Source organism: Eretmochelys imbricata, chromosome 12, assembly GCF_965152235.1.
Source record: "Eretmochelys imbricata isolate rEreImb1 chromosome 12, rEreImb1.hap1, whole genome shotgun sequence".
Taxonomy (NCBI): Eukaryota; Metazoa; Chordata; order Testudines; family Cheloniidae; genus Eretmochelys; species Eretmochelys imbricata.
The window spans coordinates 32,115,095-32,139,513 of NC_135583.1; the positions used below are offsets into that span (position 1 = coordinate 32,115,095).

A 24,419-nucleotide genomic window follows, 5' to 3' on the forward strand; every position below is an offset into this window, starting at 1 on the left:
AGTCAAACACTTCGTGACCCCTTTACATATAAAATTAAGAGTAAAAAATGTATCAATATCAACAAAGCCTACATCATTTATTTATGTTAGTGTTTCAAGAGGTTGACAGAGACTGCTTGACCTTGAAGGGTAAGGGTGTGTGGGGAGTGGCGCAGCAAGATTTTTCTCTGCGTGATCTCCTGATTGACTTTTGTGATTACCCCTCTCCCCACCCCCCCACCCCGCCCCACGATGGGGTTGCAATCCACTGGTTGAGAAACACTGATCTAAATAACGTGAGCCTTATGCTATCACTTACCTTACTCTACTGCCCTCCCCTTTCCAAGGACAAACTGATAAACTGCTATTAGGCCAGATTCTACCTCCATTGCCAATGGAAGTTTTACAAATGACTTCATTGACAACAGGATCGGGTCCTAATGGGGTGTCTGACAGATTTTTGAATTCTGATGAATAAGTCGACAGGCTTGCACATGGCAGAGTGGCATCTGCTGCTGGCATTTGTCACTGAGCATGCTGGTATTAGGTGGCACTAAGTTTGTGTTTTATGTGAGGCATGAGAGGGCACTTTAATTGCACACCTGCACATTAATTAAGGACACTCTGGAAAGCTGTCCACTGGGTTTATAGTTGGGGTTGTTACTGCTTTGGAACTTCCTACTGGAAAAACACACACGGTGGCTACAGTGTGTTAGAAATGCAAGCAGCTCCCCCTGTATGGATCCTTCATACAAAAGAGCTATTCTGTTGATTTAACAGCTGTGGTTGGCACAGAGCATTGAGATAAAGGTACATGTGATTTACTTTACTTATTTTTTGGAATGGCCTAGGTCTGTTCCCCATTGACAGATCTTCCCAGGTTTAGAAGGTTTCTTAGTTAGCTGGGCTCAGTGAGAGAAAGCAAGGTTTCTCTTGGGTAGGTCAGATGAGGAGGTATAGCTTCTTTTTTTAAAAAAATTGTCCTTTTTGCCATATGAGAATTTTGTGAGATGAATTTTCAGCAGAGATGTACTGCAGAAGTTAAAAGGAGATCACCATCTGTTTTATTTAAATAAATCAATTTGTTAAACATGAAACTGGTGAGATTATGCAGATAGGAGGGTGGAGAGCAAAGAAAGGTAATTATTTTTGTTTGCACAAATCATTTTCTTATTACTCAGGGATCAAGGAAGGATTCTTGGCTGGGAGAATGGAGGGCAAAGGAAAATCAGTATATAAATGTGCTGATTAGAGTTGCATGGGATTCCAGAGTTAGGACTCGGGGCAGAGGACAGAGGAAGATTATTTTTATTTAAATTAATCAATTTGTTGTTGATCAGGGATCATGTGGGTTGTGCTGATTGCAAGGAGGGCACAAGACACTTGCTTTTTACCATTACAGTTATTGGTGTAAACACTACTCAGAATCTCCTCTGCCCAAAAACAAAATTGTTTTGCTGGTGCTGTGTTTTAGCCCACTCCTTTGAAATACTCCATCTCTGGCATCTTGTGTTGGTGCAGAAATGAGGGTAGAGCAAGAATACTTGACTCATGTTGAGCTTGAAAAGACATATTGAAGAAAAGGAGAATGTGCACATCAGATTGGAGTTTTCTAATGCCCTGTAGGGTATGGTTTACTCTCCTGGCCCAAGTAGACAGATTTGCACTAGTGGGGCTCCAGCTAGCATGGTAAAAATAGCAAATACAAATGCATAATTAAGATATTACACCACTGCACATTATTACAGAACTTTATACTTGTATAGCAATGATTTCAAACTACTTTAATAGCAGGAATGAAGTAAACCTCACAGCGCTCTAGGAGGCAGATAAGTATTATATTATTCATTTCCCCAAAATATCCTTGACTTCTTTTTTACAACAATGATTGATGATAACTAACATGCTAAAAACACTGTACCTGACCATTAAAAAAACTAATGTGGTGAGCAGGCAAAAATTTGCGAGGCTGGGTCGCATGTATGCATGGTTCAACTTCAAAACTGCATCCAATGATTTTGCTTTTTATTAAAAAACTGGATTAATCAAGAGTGGCATTATTTAGCAATCACCAAGAGTTGGATCATGCAGGCACTCCCTGGGCTTAATCCAAAACCCACTGAAGTCAACCATTTTGGGTCAGGCCCCTAGTGCAGCACTCTCATTGAAATCAAGGGGAGTTCTATGCCCAATGCACTTACAGGGTCCAATATTTGCTGCTTCTCCTTTTTCAAAGCAATTAATGAAGCGCTTTCTGTAATTTAAAAAACCCTTCATGAATTGACTGGAAATGTACAGCTCTGAACATCCAGTGAACACACATATCCAAAACTAATGGCTTTGATACCATTGCCAAAATTGTCCCAATGGCATTCTGCAAGCAGTATCCCGCTATATGCCTGCAATGGATAATCTCATTTTACAAACACATTGTTTTATGTAACCATTGGAGTGGTTGAATTAGACCCCAGAAACTAATCTCACTAGTTTTTGAATTTTTAGAAGCCAAGCAGGCTAGGATTTTTGTGGGTGTTGGGGGTTATTTTCAGCTAACAGGGTTTGCCATTATAAAAAACTGGTTAAAAAAACCCAACATGGTCGTCTCATGGGATCAGATGTGTAACATACTAATCCCAGGCACATAAGCAAAGGTTGAGCATTTTTTCCCTCCATACATTTATTGATAGATGGTTCAGTCATAAAAGAGGTAAGGGATGTACAATAGCTGATAATTCATGTCAAATGAAGGGATCGTCTAATGTTATATTTACTTACCTGTCCCATTTAAAACAAGGGGAAAAAAAGCTCTTTAATAAATGAAGTCATTTTTAAACAATTAGAAAAAATACTGGGCCAAAATCATCCCTAGAGGAACTGTTGGAGTCAGCAGTGTTCCCCAAGGGATGAATCTGGCCCATAGTTTCTCCTGGATTTTGAGTTTGTAGCAGGGCTGATAAATCTATCCAAACATCTTTATTTTTACAGTACGTTTAAAGGAACATTTTTATTTAGTGCTGTCATCTATCTCCACATTATTGTGAAGTATGATCCTTTATTGCTTTTGTGTCTTCATCATTGCCTCAGGAAAGCATCCTTTTCTCCCTGCCTTTCATTGTTGTTACCCTTGTAGAGTATAACATGCACAAACTTGATTGTGATTAATTGAGGACTCCAGCAAATGATGTTTTTATTCTCTTCCATTTCAGACTTCCATCTGCTCAGGAAAAAAAAAGTGTAGGTAGGTGGGTGGATGGGGGTTACATTTATAAGGACACTTAGGACTCACTAGGTAAATCATCAGAATGACTTGTTCAGCAATAATGGTTACAAGGGAAGAAAGCCTTCCTTAACAGGGTTTCTTGCTCTTACATCATCAAAATGTTTTTATATCTCTGCACCACCATTCAGGCTGACAGAAGACTGTAACTGTTCAAAACATGGTCTACCTAAGCTTTTTTTGCAGAGGTGGCATTTCAAGCTGAATCAAGCCATGTTAGAATATTGCTTAATTAGAATAACCCACTGAGCCACCACTTAATTCAGATAAATATTTAGTCTGTAAATATAAACACCTGTGTCTTTCTGGTAGTTTAGCACAGTGCAAGTAACATCAGGTATGTTTATAAGAAGTTCTACTGTAGTTCTTACTGAACAGCATGCACTGGCCCCACTGAGCATGATGTACCACAGCCGATAAGGCTTTTCCTTCAGGGTTTACAGTGCAAATATATAGGTTTGCCATCCCCTAGAACTTGGCAAACAAGGTTGCAGCTAGGCAGGGTGGGATTTTCTTAATAGAAAGTGTGATACGAACAAGAAGTCATGTTTCAATTAGATGAATGCAAGGGGGGAAAGTTACTAGAGTGCACAATGGGGACTTTGGCTATTGGGAATGTGACAACGCAGTCAAGCCAAATATTTTCATTCAGGAATTTATTGCCCAGGGACAACATTTTCTTTTAACCAAGTCAAGCAATTTTTAGTAAGTAGATTCCAGGTATGGGTCTTCTCTTACAAAGCAGTGTAGATAGCTATTGGGATTGGCACTGGGACACAGAGCCCGTCACACGTGGGGCACAGGTATTCTTAGTGATACTTGCTCAGTGGGCTATGTGAAATGAGCTGTTGGTCTTGGTCCAGTTCCTGTGGCCAGGTGTCCACATCACTATCATGGCCACCATAGCTGGCACTCTTGGTAGTCTTACGAGAGTGGCCAAGGATAGGCTGAGAGGTTGGATTACCTTAAATATGGTCCCACCAGGTCAAGATTGAGGCACGGAGATGGAAGTTTGCAAATGCCAATGCCTGAGCTGTTTTACTTCTGTTGATGTTAGAGAAAGAACCTTATCTGAGATGTAGTGGGGTCAACAATCCAACCACCACAGATTATATTCTCCTATAAATTCAAGAGGAGTAAGGGAAACTGAGTTGATTTGCAGTGGTATGTCCTTGGCAACACATTATGACCTGTGTGGCAAAATTACAGCTAACTTCTTCAGCAGAGTGGAGGGGAAATGTATGGAAGAGTCCTTCACCTCATTGTGGGCTGAATTGCTGATGATGGCATGTTATGCATATGGATATTACTCAAAATGGCAACTCAGAATAAGAGCCATAAGAACAGCATTAGACTGTCATATAAATAATGCACTATGTTATACTGTCCTTACACAGGAATATTATTACCACTTCACTTTAAATATACTAACATGTAGTAAGGATTTTTATTCAGTACACATGCATTACTATTAATCTTAGTTAGTATGCAAAGTATAGGATGATAGATATATACTGTTTGTTTGGTAAAATGGACAGATTTACTGCCTAAAGAATAACCAGCAGTTACTGCATAGGGAGGAAGCATGGTCGTGTGGTTAAGGCTGGGAAGATCTAGATTTTATTCCCAGGTGTGCCACAGTCTCTCTGTGAGAACTTGGTCAAGTCACTGAATCACGCTATGCCTCAGTTTCCCACTCTGTCAAAGGGGGGAATAGCATTTACCTACCTGCAGAGCTCTAATTAGGATCAGTTCATTAATGAGTGAAATTCATTGGTGACATATCACACACAATACCTTCTGCACTTCATCCTCATGGTGGGATTGCTATGGCATGGCTGTGGGAGGGTAGGCTGCTCTACATGCCCTCTGTGTATCCCAAAAACAGTCTGTCTCCTCTCCTGCCCCAGATAGGCCAGCCCATATAGAGGCCTTGGGGGCAAGGAAATCTGGGGACAGGACTACTGGATCCAGTGGCTCAAAAACCCCATAAGAAGTGCAGAGCAGCAGAGACCACCATCCCAGCTTTCTCTGGGGTTCAGTAACATCAGGGGTGCTGTGCTGCAGTCCTCCCCCTCCATTCCCCCTTACCCCACCCCACGCTCTCCACAAGTCTTCTGTAGAGATATCTGCCTGAAACCTCTTCATTTGGGCTTTGTGTGTGTGTGTGTGTGTGTGTGTGTGAATATCATCACAGGATTTGCAGGGTGCATTGAGATCCTCAGAATGGAGGCACTATATCAATGGAAAATGCATTATTATTAACGAGCAGCAAGTAATTTGTTTGACAAACATCAGCCATCTTCCTGTTTGCTAGGTTGGTGAATGTACTCATTATCTGAAATTATGTTCTGAATAGTTACAGCCACTAGGTCTTAAACTGAAGGTCAAGCCATTTGTTGTGAAGCCCACAGGAAATGGTTAGTTATGGTAGGATATGTATGCCATGTGACTACTCTGTTTTCTGATTGGATGAATAAGACTCTCTTTTTTGAAAATAAGAAAAAGGAACATTTTGCAACATATTGCATTTTACGGTGTGATGGGAAGTGATCAGGACAGGTAAAAACTATTCCTATCACAGAGAAAGAGCCAATACTCTATTTTTTCAACACAGGCAGTCCTTCAGCTTAGAGTTAATGTGCACAGTTTATAGCTTCACTTATACAAACCTATGCAAGATGCTTTAGCATCAGACAGTGGAGATTTACTGCTATTGCTCCATTTTATCTTCTCAGTTTTGCCCGGGGGATGGGGGGAAAAGGGGAGTGTAATAACACGTGTTCCAAGAAATGCTGAGGCAGGATGATCTTGTGATAAGGGACTTTACAGAAGCTCAGATGTAGGTTCAATTCCCAGCTCTGCCAGAGACTTCCCACGTGGCCTTGAGCAAATTGCTTTACCTCTTTGTGCCTCAGTTCCCCCTCTGTAAGACAAAAGGGAATGATAACATTTCCTTTCTCCCATCTTCATCTGTCTTGTCTCTTTAGACTGTAAGCTCTCTGAGGTAAATTTTACTGTGTGTCTAGCACAGTGGGGCCCCACTCTCCATTGGGACCTCCAGGAATTACTGTTGTGCATATAATAATAAAATAATAATAATAATGAGGAGGAGGACAAGTTAAAAAACAAAGAGAACTTGTTCTATATTCTCGAGAATGGGAATCAAATGGTGGCTGGACTTATATTACCACCAGCAGCTAATTTATTTATGAGAGGATTTATCAGGAGCTGTCAGGTTTAATTTTCTCTAATTCTCATGGTATGAAAAATTCTACTTGTCTGATTTTAATCTATAACCCAAAGATAGGTCTTCCCAGAAATAACAAAAATACAACATTCAAGGTATCCAAACCTGTAGGGCTGCAAAGAAGATTGATTACGCCTCAGCCTTACACCTCCATTCTGCCCCTCCCCCCTTGTCTGCTTCAACGATGTCTGCAAAGACCAGAAGCACTGATGCAGCAGATACATTTTTAATGGTAAGAAAGAGAATTTCAAGAGCTCAAGGACCTTCCTTGGCATGCTGATACGTAGGAAGAGTTACGTTTTTGTTGCCATATGGTTTTAAATTTTTTAATCAAGTCTATACGTTTGTTAAGCTATCTTCTTCTTGCGGTGAAGGGCAGGGGACACTTTAAAAAATTACTGTCATGTCTAAAAGGAGGAAACAAAAATAAAATATAAATATACATTGAAGAATCTGCAAATTACTGTGAGGGAAAAAAGAAATGGAATTTCTTGACTTCAAACCAATAGGAAAAGGATTCAAAAGCAGGGCAATCAATACCACCCTGTGATCAACAGGAAATGCTAAGAATAGCTGTATATCATGTGTGGCTTCAAATTTACAACCAGGACATATAATCTCATTGTAAGTGAAGAGTCAAGTTCAAGAACTTAGTCTCTACAGTAAAGCTCTCATTTTAACTAAAGAAGTTGAGGTCGACGGCCTCTCAAATGAAATAGATAAGGCAACATAGGGTTCTTGTCAGAAACAAATGTTATGTCTCTCCGTACTGAAAAGCTTAAAGATATTATCAGCAAAAGTCTAGTTGGGCCTAAAATGGGTCCCAGAGAAGTAATATTAACCAGGCTTCTGGCAGATCATTTATTTATCTCAAGCTAAATTCAATAAAGAGAGCCATATATAAGTGAGGGAAAATAATGCAGCTGCTAGTAATTTATCATTGGATGGAAAGTCATTGTTATCCTTATCTCTCCAATGATGTTCTATTTCCAACTGGTAATGAATTATGGGGCTTGCCACATCTTTACTATGTGACAGGTCAACACTACCTCATGGGTACTGTACTGTATTTATGCAATCAATAGAGAGTTTGCTGAGAAAATATTGGCATCCATTTTGTGTAAGTGACCTAGTGCTGTATGGCCTCTAGATCGTTGATGGTGGTCGGCTCGTTATAATAGAATCTGCAGACTCTTTTAAAACAAAGATTTATCTGCATGCTTTAAAAACATTTTTCGCTTTGCCCTTAATAAAGCAAAGCATGTGATGGGAAGCACTGGATTGTTAATTGTAAAGCATTCTCCTCATTTAAGCTGGCTCAGCCACTAAAGAGCTCCTTTTCCTTTTCCTTTGTTGCACTTATTAGAGGGATTTATTAAACCAAACTTCTGTACAGAGTTATCCAACATTATTTCTGCCTGCAGTGTGTGGGGCACAGCAAAGATACTAAGAGCAGAACTTTGGTCAAGCCATTGCTGAGAGATAAAAGCAGGATAACAAGTTATTCACCGTGCCCCTGCTGAGTCCAGGAGTTCCTGTGTGGAGTTTCAGGCAGAAAGTGGTGCAACTCAATGCTGTATCACCTCCCTCTAGGTAAATGGCAGAGAGAGGGGGCTGACAATAGTATTCCTGCAAGGGAGGCACTGAAGAAATAGTATTCCCTGAAGGATGGTTCCAGTCTATCACTCTGCACAGGTTGGGTGTTAGTTTGCAATGTAGCTGCTCTCCTCAAATGAGGCTGACTTGAGTGGAGTTAACTTGAGAGTAGATTACTAAAGCTACTACTGCAGTGAAGACAGACTCTAAGTTGTTTGTGTATGTATACAAACACATGCATGCATACATACACACATGTGCATACATACCATGTTGTCAATTCTTTACCATTTGATAGTAATTAGCATCATCTGGCATTCTAGGTATGTGCTAAAATAAGCATAAAGAACACCTTTAAAACTTTTAATGGCAACCACTGAATCTACTATACATGGGCGCACACAAAAGAGGGAGAGAATCTGAATCAAAACTTCTCCAAAGGTCAGGGATAATTAGGTGTTGAATAAATCTCCAAAGACTCAGAATTTTGATTTTTGGTGTGCAAAAATTTGAGATTTTCATTTTTCATCCTGATCTGGGATTACTTTTTTTTCCAAAATCTTGAAATTTTTCACAGGATAGGAAAAATGTTTCCTCCCCAGCTCTAATCTCCAGGAGTCGGTGTGAGGTACAGATATAACATCAGCAACCTCAGAAGAGGTTACAATGGTCTTTAGTTGGTGAATAGTTAGGCCTATTGAAGTCAATGGAGGAACACAGATTTATACCAGCTGAGGATCTGGCTCATTCACAAATTCAGGGTGGCTTAACAGTTAAATATATTAAAGGCTAAAGACTCCTGAAGCAATTATTCTCCTGAACCAGAGGCAAAGCCTTAAATAAATTGATAAATATTAACTTTGGTACCAGTTGATAAGATGTTTTTCTCCTTGCTCACTTACTATGGGCTTCCTTTATGAACTTTGATAAGACAACTCCAGATAAAAAACTATTAAGAAGCGTGATCAATGCCAATAGTTACTTAATGTTCTCAATTACCTGTAGTGGCTGAATAAGTAATCCATTTGGTACACTTTGGGCAAATGGAGGTTTATTTTCAATGGGTCCTTAACCTGGACCTTACATAGGACACTGACACAGTGTGGTCCCTTTCAAAGGGTCTCAGACCAGTGTGCACAAGTGTTATCATACTAAAAATGGTCATGCTCAAGTGAAGCCCAGGCACTCTTTCTTCCCTTAGAATATACATTTGTATCCCAAGTCCCAACACAGCTTGGGCAACACCACATTTCACTGAGTAGTCAGGAGTTGATGGTCAGGGAATCAAAATACCATTGGAAGGGGAGGCTCAAATACTGTGTACTTGGTTAACCAGGATCATAGCGAATGTCACAGATCTTCTGATTACACTGAAGTTGACTAAAGCACAACAAAAAAACATAGATTCTGCTGCTCTTTGTATGTGTTATGTACTTCTGTTGAATGCAATCTCTCAAGCGGTGGCTAAGTTTTCATTTACTAAACTGCCCCTTTTCTTCAACTGCCAGAACAGAATTATATACTTATTGTATAATCGATAACAACTATGAACTTCATTCAGATTATTTTAAAAAATTAATTCCAGATATCATAATGTCATTGTTAATATACTGTGTCTTTAAAATTCTGCAAAAAAATTGTGCATTGCATTGTAGAAGGTAAATCCAGGAACACCCACCGGCTAGTTCGGGTGTCAGGTAATGTGATGGTCTTGAAGAAACACACTTTTTTTGCTGCTGCTTCTTAAATTGAGACTAACTTTTGTAAGTCAGGTCTTTTGATCTGCAAGGAGGACAACCTAGGAGAGATAGTAAAGTGTTCAGGGCAAATTCTTCATCACTGGGAGTATTTAAATTAAGATTTCTAAATTAAGATTTCTAAAGATTTCTAAACTGCATGTTCTAGCTCAACCACAAACTCTTGATCTCAATGCAAAACTCACTGGGTGAAATTCTTTGGACCTGTGCTAGGCAGGGGGTCAGACATGAGGATCATAATGGTCCCTTCTGGCCTTAAAATATATAATATAGCTCCTGGAAGTAATGTTAAATTCACCTCCGTGCAAAGCCCTGTGATAAAGCTTTGCGCACAATTTTACCCAAAGTGCTTAGAAGGACCTAGGCCACCCCTCCATCCCAAGAAGATTTATGGGCAGTAGCCTAAATTCCATGGATTAAAACAGCCGTTCCAAGGCAATTCTCCTCCCCTTCTATCCTTCAAAGTTTTTGTTGCGCTTATAACTAGAGGAAATAAAAAGCACAGCCTTCTTCCCCAGGGTTATGGAATGCAGGAAGAGCTTAACATTTTTCTTACTTTGCTCTCATCAGTATTTATAGGAGGAGTACAGTCTGCATTTAAAATGCACACTTCCACCAAAGATATTGTGAAACTTTGCTGGTCTTGTCTATCAACTACTCAAGACATGCTGGGGCCAGTGATGACTTCTCTGCATGTGCTAAGGGTTAAATATCCCATCTCCAGTAAATAATGCCCAGGATACAGTGAATGTGAGCAGGCATCCTGAAGTGTGGCAAGTGCAATGTCTTCTAAGTTACAACAATATATATCCTGGAACAGGATTTATCAAAGGAAATGCTGACTGTACAAGCTGCTAATATAAATCATCACTTGGATGGCAGGACATATAAAACTGCCTTGACATTTGGAATGGTTTGGTGCGTGCATGGCTTCAAAGCAGTGCATGTAGCCAAGGAATCACTGGCTCCTGATATGGAGCAATGCTTTTGGTGCACACCTAATCCACACATACAGTGTGGGTACATGGGCAGGGTCTAGCAGCAAACACACATACTCTAAATGGGTATTAGTAAATACCCAAGTTCCACCATAAAAGGATTACATGACTCTTCTCTGGCGCCAGGAATGCACATTATATTACCAAACAAAGAAAATTATGCAAAGATAGGCCCAGAGGCAGAATACCCATGATCTACTCATACTTGTAAATACTGGCCAAATGCTTACTAACCACAATTAATTACCTGTCTCTGCTCATTTTCTTAAATGATCAAAGTAATATATCCACTGATTCCAAATCAGAGTTGAAAGTCATTATGTTGCACAAGGTCACATTAATATGCCACTGCTGCAGAGCCCAATCCTGCCACCCTTATTCATGGAAGTAGCCATGACTCACATAAGTAATCATGTCAAATAAGTCAAACAAGGGGTATTATTGGAAGGGTCACTGGGTCAGGCCTGGATTTCTGAAGGAATAAGGTAGTTAGAATGTACTGTATAGCAAAGGTGGTATAAGATTGTTCATAGATTCTTCCTCCTCCTTGACAGCCCCATCCTACACTCAATAAATATTTATGAAATCAATCACAGAGGGATGGGTAGACCATTATGAGGAGTTTTGAAAAGAAACAGTGGCCCATTGGCTCCCTTTTGAACCACACAGGAGATGAAATGGAAGCCTACTCAGTTCCCAGATAATAGCCACAGTGAATACGATGACCCTTACAAAAAGATATCTGTTACTTGGTGCCTAAAGTCCCAAGCCCTCTACCAAGTCAATACATGTCCCTTTTCAGCACTAACTATGCAAAGAACCCTTCATCCAAAATGATCATGTGAATATTTTTTTGTATGGTGCATGATTTTGTACCAGGAATAAAGCATTGTGGGGCTCTGTCACTTAAAAATAAGCTTTGTCCCCAGGTAGTTTTCCTACAGTTGTCCTTCACTCCTTTGAAACTTAGGTGGTCAGCGGACTGCAGAAGGTGGAAGAGCATCAGCATGCTGAAGCTGAGGATCTGGATCTGAACATTCCAAAGCCTGGGGTGTTCAGAACTGCAGTTACAATGTTAGCCCGTCTATAGTGGAAAGCACAGAGCAACACTGAGATCCAAAGACCACTGAAGTTAGTGGGAGTCTTTCCATTGATTTCAGCAGATTTTTGATCAGGCCATTAGCTTCCAACTCAAACATTTCAGCACAGATTTGCTCAGAAATTGGCCATGGTTCACTCCAAAAGCATCACAAATTTTAGCAGACCTTGCTCAAGGTTTGGATATTCTTATGAAAGCTTTGCATGTCTCCTCTTAATGAGATGTTATCCAGGCATTGAACTAGGTTGAAGGAGAATATTTTTTGAAAGTGAGCATAAAAGGGCTGTGCACACTGACGATGCAGATCCATTAAAACGTGAATGAATATTTACAGTGATTTCCTTTTATTTCAGCAATTATCAGGCTCTCTATTTCATCATGCTGCTTCTCTAGTTTCTTATATTTCTGGATAATGTTCTTGCTTTCATTTGTAATCACTCTTTATTCAGTGTGGAAGATGAATTTTTCCAATGTTGTTCCTTTGTATATCTTAACATGGAATGGATTAGATGTGTATTGGCCTTTTTCTTTTAGTACTTATTTAACTGCTTGCGAGTTTCAGGGATTTATATCCCAATAGATTTAATTCCAGGATTATAGGTATCTAGACATCCAGTAAATCATTTAAGACTTTAACAGCATATAGGTTTGAGTCATTTCTAAATAACCCCACTGATTAGCTATATAGCTAAAACTATATTTAACTAGGACTGCCAGATGTGGGTAAGAACTATGAAGTAATACAGAATACTAATTTAGGGTCTGATCCTAGTTCCATTGAAGTCAATGACAAAACTCCCATTTCTTTCAATGGGAATAGGAAGAGACCCTTGAATCTTATTGCTTTGGAAGCTTTTAGTCTTCCTAGACAAACTCTAATCTAATCCTCCTCCTTCTAATTTAAAGGCCAGCTCCTCTTCCCACAACTATAGCACTCTTGTACGTAGATAAACATTGTCAGGTTGAGTTGACCCAAAACTTAAGTTTCTAAAGAAAAATATATGAACTACAGAAATGTTTCAGTGATTATTTTTGTGAATTCCAGTGAAAGCAGCACTCTTGGTTTGGAGTTAAAACTTTCCTTGGCATCATTTGCAATCCAAACATTGCAGCATTGTGCTAGTGCATGAGAACTAATAAGCAACAGAAAAAAGCATAACTGACTTCTCTGCTTTCATTGTCTGAGCTCAGTGAATAAAAAATAAACAGCATTAAAGATTAGATTTTTAAGATCCCTTTGAGCTGAATAATCAAAATTAATTCCACAGGTAAGCCACTTTGCGTTTTTAACTATAGCCTTAAATTTGAGGGTGTCCATTTAGAGGTGGAAAGCTGAGTGAGGATCTGTTTGCTGGAAGGAGTGCCTAGTCAAAGGATGAAGCCCTGACAGCTCTCACCAGGGATGTCTAAAGAGTTGTCATTCTGCATTTTAGGTAAGGCGCTGTTTTTCTGGCAACACATCCAAGAGTGTTGGAGACATGTGGGTGTTTCAAGGCCAAGGTTCTGTTCTCATTTTGAGAACCAAGCTGAAGATAAATCTATAGTTTCAGGTATTTGCACAATTCTAAGTCTCACCCTCATCCTTTGGTTTTGGACAGTGGGATAGGGTTCATTACTGCCTGAATTCCTGATGTTAAATAGAGAGCATTACTGCTCAGTGGTACAAACTACAGCACAGAGGCTGTTTACCTCATGCAGGGAAATAATCCAGTTGCCCAGACAGAGCCTGGAGGAAAGTAGCCCTGTGTTTGGGGTGTGGTGAGCTGGTAAATCTGGGAATCCCTCCTACCCTTTAGGGCAGGTGCTTGTTTAAACTTTATTTATATGGGGTGGTGTCTCAGGCGTAGGCCTGGAGAAAGGGCTATGGCCAGAACTATCCTGTTATTCTACTGCTGTAGAACAGATATAAAAGGGCATCTCCAGACAGAGATTTTTCACTACTGTGGGTGTCAAAGTAGAGTTTACCTGAGGTAACTGTAAGTGTAAAAGTAAGGTGTGTGGTCTAGAGAAAGGTACGGTTAGATGAGCAGCTCTTCCCTTCAAATCAAGCTTGAATGAAGCCCACATCTGCAGGGCTTTAGGCACATGCCTGAGGAAATGGTGATGAGTCAGGTGCATCAATCAAGGAATAACCCAGGGAAGCACTGAGTCTCAGCAGCATACCTTGGAGTCATAATTCCCTCCCTTGTTTTGGGTTGGGGGATGGGGTTAGTAATTTAAAGATGACCTTTAAAAGCATATTACAACATCCCATGCACTAGCTCAGTTATGTAGGCCAGTGAGTAGGGGGTATGAAACCAAGGCTCTGCCTTTCTCCACCCACATGCTCTGGAGAAAGAGTAAGCAGCCCATGCAAGGATGTATGTAAGGGGGCTTCATATTCCTGCACACGTGTAGGGTCCAAACCACAATCTAGCCCTCTGTGTTTTGCTATTTAATATTCTTTGCAAACTACTGCTTACCTAAGGCCATGGCATAAGCTATTCCATCCTTTTAGACAGGTTTGCCTTCAATTATGCAAGAATGCAGGTTTTAAGAGAATGAACACAAAATATAATCTAGATATGAAGAAATAATGCATTAAATTGGTATTGTACCTTCGTATTCTGATTCATACATTTCACTTGGACCAGACCTGCCAAACACCAACACCTAAATCCACTGACAATTCGGTAACAGATTTCACCCTGAGTATGATAGATAAGAATTTCAGAAACATACGTCAAAGATTAAAAAAAGTTACCCCGGGCTGCTCTTGTTTAATTTCCTTTCCAATTTCCTAAAAACCAGTTGCATAAATGAATGTCATTAGAAAGATACAGGGCCTAATTTAGGCCATTCCACAGAACTGCAATAAGCAGTTGCAGTCTGTACTTTTCGAGTAACACCGCATTTATGCAAACTGCAACAATCCCTTTTGCCGTGATTTGTGGACTCCAGTGCCAGAAGACCTAACCTCACTCTCATGCAACAGTGAGTGAGAGAGAAGGGAAAGGAAGAAGGAAAAAGACAGAGAAACAAACCGGTTGCTGCCTCAGCATATAGACTGCAAGATAAATAAAAACATTTTTTAAAAAGTGTTAATAAAATACCCACTAGGAACAGAAAGGCAGATGAGAGCTGACAAGTTGGCCATAGGGCCTTCTGCAGGCTCTGGCAGAGAGAACTGAGCCAGGATGACATGTCAAGAAACTGAACTATGTTGACATGGCTTGTATTTTCTTAAATTCCCTACTCTTTTTTTCTATAAAAAGTATTGTAAAATATAAAAGCTTTGGTCTACAGTAAAGTACAGATCTCCTAAGCATCTTATGCCAGAGCCTTGTAACAAATGAAAGAGCAACTGATATATTCTGGTAAATATTCAATGTGTTATATTTGCCATTTAATCTCCTCTAATTTTTCTCAGTAAGGCAGCAATCCAACTCTCACTGAGATCAGTGGAAAGTCTTCAGTATAACCTGAACTGAGTGCTACATTATTCTGAGATTTTTTAAAAGACCAGTGTTATTAAAATAGCTAATTGGGAAATGTTGGGGTTAGGTTTATTATTTTTTTTGTCTCTAGGTAATGGCATTTGATCGAAATCTCATTGAAGACAATGGGATTCAGGGGATTACTCATCATGTGAAAATTACCAGGTGCTAATCAGGGCCTCAAACTGTAATGTTTTGAATGATTAATGGCGAAAACAGTAGATCTTTTATAAAAAGTTAGGCACAATAAACAAGCCTTTAAATGCCTTACAACTTCATAAACTAGACCCAGGGGTCCACACTGACAGTGCTTAGCACACTGTACACTAGTGTCTGCTTTAAACCAAAATTCCAAAATGCCCTTTTTTTCAGAGAAGCAGCTCAGTAGTTACTTAAATGGTATTTGTGTCTTTAAATTCAGTTTGGATTCCTTGCCCCCCTCTGATTTTTGGGAACTGGGAGCTTTTCAGTGTGAATCTTTAAATTGTTCAAACTGAAAGGCTGTAACGCAAAAGATTTTCCTATTAAATCTTTTTATTATTATTTATTAATTATTATTATTGGCATGATCTTTGTTTGGTATTTTAATCATTACCTAACTGAGACCTATACTGCTGCACAGCACATAATCTGTTTTCACATTTTAAATGAGCACAGCCATGCAGAGACTGAAGTTTCAAAGAGTTTCTCAGAAGTCCATCTAGTATTGTTTCTAACCAGTGAACTGCACAAATACCAGTAGAATAGAGTCAAAGGCTGGCAGGTTAAAGGGGTATTCCTCATACAGCGAGCACTCTAATGAGGGGATGTTTCAGACAAATGGGCTTTCATTTGCTTTAGTAGTAGGTTTGTTTTATTGTTCTTTTGGTGCTCACTCCACATTCTTTGAGGGGTGAAGTAGCCATGGCTAGAGCCAAGTGAAGGAGCAAATTCGGATCCCCTTCATAGGGACAGGTGGTCTGAAAGGCAGCAGAATCAGTCTGGTTTCACTTCACAGAGGGAAGGTGTGATGTCCTGTGATCACTCAACGCTTAAGGAGCTTGCAGAGATCTACTTTATTTTGTGTCCGGTTCCTGCTGGCTGTAAGTAAGAACAAGAGCTTCACAGATCCCCTCCCAGATTCTCTGTCTGTGAAGCTCAATTCTTAAAAGCACAGCTTCTAATACCACAGAGAAGGAAGATATGAAGAATGCATGGCTGGGAGCTTGCACCCCTAAACACAGTGAAGCTGTTCTATGCTACGCCTTCCTCCTTGCCAGCACAGGAACTGATCTCTAACCATGGCCCCTGGGGTGGTAGCCACCCCCAGAGTGCTAAAGAGGAAGAAGTCTCAATGAGGTTCTTTCCACACAGGTTTCTCTCCAACTGTTTTATCAGGATGCATGGGGAGTTTTGGTGGGGCTGGCCTACAAACCTTGGAATTCAGAGGGATCCAATTGGGTCTATGGAAGGCCAGAGCCACCCATGCAGTATCTGCCTCTGCACCAGCTCTGGGTCTCCAGCAACCCCACCTCCCGTCTTCGGAGATAAGCCAAGTGGAACTTCACTGACAGGGCTCATGCAGCCAGAAGAGAGCTTTGGCAGTATTTCTTTTCTGCCCGGAGCTGCAGGGCCAATGGGAACCTATCTTCTCCCTCCCTTTTACCAACCTGTCCACTAGCACAGATTCCAACAGCCATGGAGAGCTCTTGTATGGCCTAGAGAGTGAGGGTGGATTTAGGGGCAGGTCAATGCCTCTGTGGAGGTGACCAACCCATTCCCCATGGGGGAACACTGGGGGAGTCATATAGACCCATTCCATATGGGGTCTTTAGAGCACCTCGGGGTATTACTGGGCAGCCCAATAACAAGGTTTGGTACCATGACACAATGGGGAGATATTAGAGCAAATAAAGCACAGAAAGAGCTCACTAGTCCTTTCAGCTCAGTCATTTTCTTACCTAAACAACGAAGGCCTATTCAGGGTCCTTTACTGAAAGAAGTTAGGCAAGTGCAGACGGCTTGATTCAGCCAGCCGCCACACTGGCAACAAGTTTACACAATCTCTGCTCCCAAATGCAAGAGGTTGAACTTGTAGGAATAATTACACCCCTCTGGCCAAGGTGACAGGGGAACAGTTAAAGAGGTAATCAAAGCAGAGATAAAAGGGGAAAGCAACCTAATTTTATATAATTAGAACAAAGAGGTAATATAGATTTCAGGATCACAGGGAAAGGATTGGCCAATACATTATGTATTAATTTTTATCTCAGAACTGTACTTATCAAACTAAACCATACTTATGTAAAAAGCAAGCACATAAATCTTACCTCATTGTCATCTGGCAACTCACAGCAACTGCTAATTATATTATATATCTTCCAAAACTATGTACAGTCATTGCCGGCTCCGGCTACATTACCATTTATTACATTCACAAATATGATTTGCTTTTGGGGACCAGGATTTTTCTGCCCTATAAAGGCAGCAGTGCAAAATGAAACAATTAAAATAAACAGCCACTCAAGCAGACACAGCATAGTGTCCTCCAACATCTGGAAGAATCAAAAAGGGGTTTTGCAAACCAGTCATAAGCAAATAATGATGGTCAGATCCCCAGTGGGGGTAAATTAGTGTAGCTCCACTGAAGTCAACACTGCATTGAGCAGGACTCCCACTGAAGTCAGCGTGAGTTATTAACTTTAATGGAGCCACTCTGATTTGCACTGGCTGAGAATCTGGCCTTTAGGACTCAAACTTGTTTACCTGCTAACTGAGCCATTTTGCTTTGGTTTACTCAGCTGGGCCAATGACTACTTCAGACTTCCATATGGGGACAAACTCATCCATCAAAAGCCACAGAGTGAGACTGGGTCTGAATTTGGCCCAGAATCAGCTGTTAATTCTCCTGTCCATTGGAAAGAATCAGTGTCATCTTTCTCTTTAGCTTAAAAATATCTTAATAAAGAGACACTTGGGCCGCTGAGTAGGAGGTACAAACTTCCAAGTTTAACTCCAGCTTTGATACTGACTTCCCTCCTTTGCTTAAGGGAGCGTTTATCTTTACCTTGGTTGCCCTATTTGTAAAATAAGGATGAGAATAAAAGGAAATTGAGTAACCACAGGATTGTGAGGATTAATAAATTAATATACGTTCAGCATTTGAAGATGAAAAGTGCTACCATGCATAAATCCTAAATATTATTTACACATATGTGGGAACAGCAATTTGGAAACAACCTAATTGGATCTATTCAAATTTATTCCATATCAATCAAGCACTGAGCAAATTCCTACTGAAACTGGTGGGAGTTACATGGGCAAAAGACTGAAGGATTAGGACAGTGAGTAACATTTTCAATAGCACCTAAGTAATTTAGGACCCCAAGTTCCATTTTCAAAAATGACTTAGAGACTTAGGAGCCTAAGGCTCATTCAAACTCAATGGAATTTAAAATCCTAAATCACTTTGGAGCTTTTGAAAATTTCACCCCCTGTAATCAGTCAATTTTAAGGCAACCCTTGTCAAGTACAAAAACGTTGTTTCCAACAAAAGTGCTTAATTATTCAATTTAGATAAATAATTTAGATCTGAATGGTCTTAAGTTTTACAAGGCCAAGTGATAACTTTGTTTGCATGCCTATTTCTTGGGGTTTACATTATTATTAATTTATTAATTATTAATTATATTATTATTATTTATTATTGAGGGGTAAACCGCAGAGCTCTAAACCAAATCACTTCTGATTATTTAGCATTGGGGGCTGAAATTTTACTGTAGACAAAACCTAAGCATGGTCTGTTAGTTAAATCAGGGAGTTGGAATCCCAGCTTCTCTTCCCAACTCTTACACAGATTAATTCAGTGAAGTTACTTTACTTTGTTGGGGATATGATACTATGTTGCTAGTGTGCCCATGATGCTCAGAGGGATTTGGCCCAGTGTGAACTATTATTTGTAAAGCATTTTGATATCCTTGACTGAGAGATGGTGTATCAGTGCAAAGTCATGATCATAATTGTCCCTTCTGACCTTAATATCTATGAATCTATTAAATGAAGACACTGTCATGTGCTTTGTTGTTTCAGGGTCTGTTCCTGCACATTGCAGAGGGCCTTCCATTCCCGTTGAAGTCAATAGGTGTAGAGGACCTTCAGTATCTTGCACATCCATAGGCATACAGCAATCTGCAGGATCCCCATTAATTTCAGTTGGAAATGTGCCTGAGTAAGAATGGCAGGAATGACAACTGGATCAAGAGTAAAAGGAAACACATTTGCAGGCTTTTCCAGCACTCGCAGCATTTCTGATCTAACACTGAGCTGTGGAAAAGATTAAAGAAGCCAAAGGCCAAAAACCTGTTTCAACTAGTATAGTGGGTCCAAAGTTTCCTCTAAGATCTTGGGCTATAGCTCCCAGATATTGCAGAGGCATAACACTGAGAGAGTCCCATAGATAAGACAGTATGTATTCTAGATGAACGGGAAAACATACAGTGAACTACTTTGAACCTTGCCTGTAATTAATGTCTGATTACTACAGTTATCTCACTGCACAAGAAGCTAAATATGACATTTAAAAAACTATTAGGAGAAAAACCAACTGCAAGTAGGGTGAATGGGGAGGAAATAATTATCTTCCCTTGCCGAAGTCAAAATGACAGACTGAATTTTGTTCCTGCTCCCATTGAATTCTGAGAACTTCCATCAACTTCAAGTGAGCAGTTAGTGTACAGAAGGGCATATGCACAGGGTAGAGAGATGTAAGAAGCAGTAATGCAAGGCTTTTGCTTACCCACAGTTGCACATGTCATCCAAGGGTTGTTTCCTCCACTCTGCTATGACATGGGTTTTAGTCCTATTAATGAGTGTAATTCTGATGCCCATGCTCAGAGCTAGATCCAGCTTCAGTCAAATAAACAGAAATCTTTCCATTCACTTTTGTGGAGTTTCACGAAGCACAAATGTAGTCCTCTTTGATGAACTGCAGTGAACAATTTAACTACTACTGCTTCTTGAGATAAAAAGTGCCAGAAGCCTATTTTGCCATTCTAAACCTTTAGGCCTGGTCTACACTACAAGTTTATGTTGGATTTAGCAGTGTTAAATCTAATTAACCCTGCACCCATCCACACAACAAAGCCATTTTTTTCGACATAAAGGGCTCTTAAAACAGATTTCTGTACTCCTCCCGAACGAGGGGATTAGTGCTGAAATCGACTTCGCTGTTTCAAATTAGGGTTAGTGTGGACGCAATTTGAAGGTATTGGCCTCTGGGAGCTATCCCACAGTGCACCATTGTGACCATTCTGGACAGCACTCTGAACTCAGATGCACTGGCCAGGTGTACAGGAAAAGCCCCAGGAACTTTTGACTCTCATTTCCTATTTGGCCAGGCGAGCTCATCAGCATAGGTGACTGTGCAGTCCCAGAATCGAAAAAGAGCTCCTGCATGGACCGAACAGGAGGTACTGGATCTGATCGCTGTACGGGGAGAGGAATCCGTGCTATCAGAACTACGTTCCAAAAGACAAAATGCCAAAACATTTCAAAAAATCTCCGAGGCCATGAGGGACAGAGGCTACAGCAGGGACGCAACACAGTGCCGCGTGAAACTTAAGGAGCTCAGACAAGCGTACCAGAAAACCAAAGAATCAAACAGACACTCCAGGACAGAACCTCAGACATGCCACCTCTACGCTGAGCTGCACGCAATTCTAGGGGGGGCCGCCACCACCACCCCACCCCTGTTCGTGGACTCCGATGATGGGGTACTCCCTGCCATGACGGAGGATTTTGCAGACGGGGAAGATAAGGAGGAGGACGACAAGCTTGAGGAGAGCACACAGCACACCATTCTCCCCGACAGCTAGGATCTTTTTATCACCCTAACTGAAATACCCTCCCAACCCAACAAAGCTGGAGAAGGGACCTCTGGTGAGTGTACCTTTTTAAATATAATACCTGTTATAAAAGCAAGTGTTTTTTAATGATTAAGTAGCCCTGAGGACTTAGGATGCATTCATGGCCAGTACAGCTACTGGAAAAGTTTGTTAATGTGTCTGGGGATGGAGCGGAAATCCTCCAGGGACATCTCCATGAAGCTCTCCTGGAGGTATTCTAAAAGCCTTTGCAGAAGGTTTCTGGGGAGAGCAGCCTTATTCCGTCCTCCATGGTAGGACACTTTACCACACCATGCTAGTAGCAAGTAATCTGGTATCATTGCATGGCAAAGCCTGTAATGATATGGTCCCGGTGTTTGCCGGCATTCAAGCAACATCCGTTCTTGATCTCTCTGTGTTATCCTCAGGAGAGTGATATCGTCTATGGTAACCTGGTTGAAATAGGGGAATTTAATTAAGGGGACATTCAGAGGTGGCCATTCCTACTGGGCTGTTTGCCTGTGTCTGAAAAGAAATCCTCCCCGCAGTTAGCCACGCGGTGGGGGTGGGGGCATTGGTGCTGAGCTGTTCGCATTTGGCTAGCAGGGATCTTCCCTGATACCAGCCACGCGGTGGGGTGAGGGGTAAAGCGATCATCCCAGAGAACTGGAATGGGGAGGGTGGTCAGTTTGGTTTCTGCCGCTGCACGTTAACAGGAAAACGAATTCTGTTGCTCGGCCCGGCGTGTGTGATCTCTAACCCCAAAGCTGCAGGCACGCGATATAAGATGCAAAATGCGACCTCGTACCAAAATCACACGGGCTCTGTAATGTGAATAGTGTAGTTCACCGTGAAAGAGCATAGCCATTGTTCTGTAAAATGTACCTTTTTAAATACTTCACTCCCTTTTTTTCCTCCACCAGCTGCAAATGCTTCAAGCCTCCCTCCTCCGTCCCAAAGGCTATCTCAGATAAGGCGGCGAAAAAAACGCACACGCAATGAAATGTTCTCTGAGCTCATGCAGTCGTCCGGCACTGACAGAGCTCAGCAGAATGTGTGGAGGGACACAATACCAAAGTACAGGAAAGTGGCCAATAAATGTGAGGAGAGGTGGCGGCAGGAAGGTCAGAGGAGGCATGAGGCAACGCTAGGGCTACTGCGGGATCAAATGGACATGCTCCGGCATCTGGTGGAGGTTCATGAATGGCAGAAGGATCACAGATTGCCGCTGTAGTCCCTGTTTAACTGCCCTCCCTCCTCCCCAAGTTCCATAGCCTCCTCACCCAGACGCCCAAGAACGCAGGGGGGAGGCTCCGGGCACCCAGCCACTCCGCCCCAGTGGACAGTCCAAGCAACAGAAGGCTGGCATTCAAGAAGTTTTAAAGTGGTCTTTTCCTTCCCTCCTACCCTCCTCCCACACCCCACCTGGGCTACCTTGTGAGTTATCTCCCTATTTTATAATCAATTAATAAAGAATACATGTTTTTTAAACAATAGTGACTTTATTTCCTTTGCAAGCAAGCTATGCTCGAAGGCGGGAGGGCGGGTGGCTTACGGGGAATTTAGAGGCAACCCAGGGGGCGGGTTTTCATCAAGGAGAAACAAACAGAAGTGTCACACAGTACCCTGACCAGTCATGAAACTGGTTTTCAAAGCTTCTCTGATGCACACCGCTTCCTGCTGTGTTCTTCTAACCGCCCCGGTGTCTGGCTGTACGTATTCAGCAACCAGGCGATTTGCCTCAACCTCCCACGCCGCCATAAACGTCTCCCCCTTACTCTCACAGAGATTGTGGAGCACACAGCAAGCAGCAATAACAATGGGAATATTGGTTTCACTGAGGTCTGAGCGAGTCAGTAAACTGAGCCGGCGACCCTTTAAACATCCAAATGCACATTCTACCACCATTCTGCACTTGCTCAGCCTATAGTTGAACAGCTCCTGACTACTGTCCAGGGTGCCTGTGTACGGCTTCATAAGCCAGGGCATTAAGGGGTAGGCTGGGTCCCCAGGGATAACTATAGGCATTTCAACATCCCCTACAGTTATTTTCTGGTCTGGGAAGTAAATCCCTTCCTGCAGCATTTAAACAGACCAGATTTCCTGAAGATGTGAGCGTCATGAACCTTTCCCGGCCATCCCACATTGATGTTGCTGAAATGTCCCTTGAGATCCACCAGTGCTTGCAGCACCATTGAAAAGTACCCCTTGCAGTTTATGTACTGGCTGCCCTGGTGGTCTGGTCCCAAGATCGGGATATGGGTTCCGTCTATAGCCCCACCACAGTTAGGGAATCCCATTGCAGCAAAGCTATCTAGTATGACAGCACATTTCCCAGAGTCACTACCTTTGATAGCAGCAGCTCAATGATTGCGTTGGCTACTTGCATCACAGCAACCCCCACAGTAGATTTGCCCACTCCAAATTGATTACTGACTGACCGGTAGCTGTCTGGCGTTGCAAGCTTCCACAGAGCTATTGCCACTCGCTTGTGAACTGTGAGGGCTGCTCTCATGTTGGTATTCTTGTGCTTCAGGGCAGGGGAAAGCAAGTCACAAACTTCCATGTAAGTGCTCTTACGCACGTGAAAGTTTCGGAGCCACTGGGAATCATCCCAACCCTGCAACACTATGTGGTCCCATCACTCTGTGCTTGTTTCCCGGGCCCAGAATCGGCGTTCCATGGCATAAGCCTGCCCCAGTAACACCATGATCTCCAGATTGCTGGGGACCACGGTTTTAGAGAAATCTGTGTTCATTTCCTCATCACCACGCTGCCGTCGCCTCCTCACCTGGTTTTTCAGTTGCTGGTTCTGCATAAACTGCACAATAATGCGCGAGGTGTTTACAATGGTCATAACTGCTGCGGTGAGCTGAACGGGCTCTATGCTTGCTGTGCTATGGCATCTGCTCGGGCAATCCAGGGAAAAGGGTGCGAAATGATTGTCTGCTGTTGCTTTCACGGCAGGAGGGAGGGTTGACTGACAACATTTACCCATAACCACCCGCAACAAATTTTGGCCCCATCAGATATTGGGAGCTCAGCCCAGAATTCCAATGGGCAGCGGGGACTGCAGGAACTGTGGGATAGCTACCCACAGTGCACTGCTCAGAATGTTGATGCTTG

General features: G+C 41.7%; 1 pseudogene; it reads left to right on the forward strand.

Annotated features, from left to right (window-relative positions):
• The first annotated feature begins 6,690 nt into the window (after nt 1-6,690).
• On the forward strand, nt 6,691-22,676 carry LOC144272992 (uncharacterized; annotated as a pseudogene).
• Nucleotides 22,677-24,419: the final 1,743 nt, after the last annotated feature.